The following is a 2676-nucleotide window of genomic DNA, read 5'->3' as shown; positions in this document are numbered from 1 at the left end:
TGGGTGAAAGGCAGAACTGCAGCACTTTTCAGGCAAAATGTATTTTCTGTGGGGGTGGGGGGGAAAATCTGCACCAAACATGAATTCTGCACGTGTGCAGTGGCACAGAAGTCCCCCAGGAGTAATAACAGAGAGACAGTCCTTGCCCCAAAAAGCTTATCTGTTCCCAGCCTGCATCTGTTTGTCCTTTCACACACCATTTTTTTTCTGTTGTTGCCACAGACACCATCAGCTTTTCTCCCTTTCAGTTCTCAGAGAGTGGAACCTGAACCAAAAAGTCTTCTGGATGCACTATCCCCTGGATCCCATGGCGCGTGGTTTACAATTCTCACTTCTGCTTCTGAGTGTTCACCTCTAAGAGTAATGGGTATGGGGGTGCATTCACTTGAGATGGGGTGAAAGAGCTGTGATATATTTTCTTTGTTTCTCCTTCATTTACTAGATTCTGAAAACCAATATTGCATCGCTGCAGTCTTTTTAGCTGGCAGACATGCAATATTGGTGGTGATGAAGTGGTCAAGGCAGATGAATTTTTTTAAATTGCTTGTTCATGGTTCTATGCCAGGTGCTATTAAACATGCTTGAAACTTCTTGGTGTCTGCATTCTTTGTCTAACAGAATGAAATGGATTTTTTACACCACAGCTAATCAGGTAACTTAAGTCTTCTAGAATCCAAGTCAGAGTCTTATTCAATAAATCTCTCAACAATGATGTTAAAGGATGATGTGTAGATGGATTTTGGGGCTTCCTTGTACCTGTGCTTGGCTAATAATCAATTAAGGGAAGATCTGCTGGTTGACCTAAATTCTTGTTTTTGTAAACTACTTAACAGCAGTCTCCCCTCCAAAAGAGTAAAATTGGCTTAAGGGAGCTAGAGTGCATATTGAGATGAAGCAAAGGTTTCATAATTAATCTTACATAACTGAAAAAAATGTAGCTCATAACTGAAAGGATTCTAATGCGTTAGCCTTCAGTATTAAGATTGCCAGACATCAGCAATACATTCACCGGAAAAGATAAAGAACAGTCTATTAAGAAATACATCATTATTTATCAAACTACAATATATTAGTTATTTGGTAAGGCTTGATTACTTCTTAAAAATGCGTGCAACTGTGTTCACTCAAGCTGCTCCTAGCCTTTCGCCTTAACACTGAAACCTTTTTAGATCAAGGAACTATGTACTAAAATGTGTATCAAATACAACAAATGCAGCATTCATGTCAAGAACAGCACTGCAATGTGCCAATATTAGTTCAAGAATTTAACATTCCCATTTTAAAAGATGACAGTATGAGAATCAGAAAGTTTTGTAATAGGATCTCCTCAACAGATGTGGTTTTCTAGGACAGCATTTCCCAAATTGTGGGTCAGAAGCCCAAGGGAAGGAGGCGTGGTATTGTAGTGAATGTCTCTGGATGGAGAAATATGAATTCTTAACGCCAAGAAAATCTTATGACTTTTTTTTTAAACAATAAACAGCTCATGCTTAGTTAAATACAATTCACAAAAGAAAAAAACCAAAACCCACCCAATGTTAAAAGAATGTTTTTTTTTTTTAAGTCAGACCCTCAAAAGTTAGGAAATGCCTTCTTGTGTATGCATTTTGATAGTCTTGTAATTACATTGTAAACTCCTGCCTCATTCCATGTAGAGGATGGACAGTGCTCACTTAAAAAGCAGGTATTCAATATTTTGAACAATCTTAATTGTTCAGTGTGTGGCCCTATACCTTATTTTCTGTACAATATTCACACTTTGCTTTATCTTCTCATGGGCTTTTCTGTGCTGCTTATCACTACAGTATCTGAGTGCTTCACAAATGTTAATGAATTCATTTTCACAACACCCATGTGAGAGGAAGGGGGTGTGTGGTATTATCCCCATTTTACAAATGGAGAACTGAAGCACAGAGATGAATGTAAAAAGTTTCCACTAATTTTGTTTGCTCAATTTTCAGATGCCTAGGACCTGATTTTTTCAGTACTTGGTATTATATAGTACTTCATATATTCAGAACACAGCTCCTGTTGACTTTATTTGTGAGTGTTCATCACTTCTGCAGATCAGACCCCAGGTATCAAGTTAGGACATCCAAAAAATGAAGAATACCATTAGTGACCCCCTGTAGAAAAATTTGGTTTATGTGACTTGTCTTGGAGAACTGGATTCTAGCCCGGCCTCTGCTATAGAACATTCAGCTGCCTTAACCATGAGACCATCCTTTCTCTTCCTGCAATCCCCTGCCTCATTCACCACATATCTTCCAATTTCTACAACAGATAAGGAAAGGATCCTACAGATAACAGCCTCCTTTGCTACACAGCTGTGGTTCATTCCCCATTCAATAGTATGATAGTCTTTAATTATATGATCATAATGCATATGCACTAGAAGGAGATGAGATACACACTTAGTCATGGATTTCACAGAGATTTACTGACAGTAGACGAATCTAGAGACTCAGGAATATTTGTTTCAGTCCTAATCTACTCTTTCCCCTTCCCTCTAGTCTGGGTTCTTTCCCCTTTGCATTTGAATCAGATGCTTTCTGGGTGCCAGCAGGGAGAAGGTAGTGTCAGTGAGAGCACAGGATGAGACTCTCCGTGCTCTCAGTTCCAGTGCCCAGTTTCAAGCAGCCATTTCAGAAGAAGTCTGGCTTTATCCCTATAGCC

This window comes from Trachemys scripta, chromosome 7 (assembly GCF_013100865.1).
Source record: "Trachemys scripta elegans isolate TJP31775 chromosome 7, CAS_Tse_1.0, whole genome shotgun sequence".
NCBI classification, from domain to species: Eukaryota; Metazoa; Chordata; order Testudines; family Emydidae; genus Trachemys; species Trachemys scripta.
Note: the sequence above shows the minus strand (reverse complement) of the source record.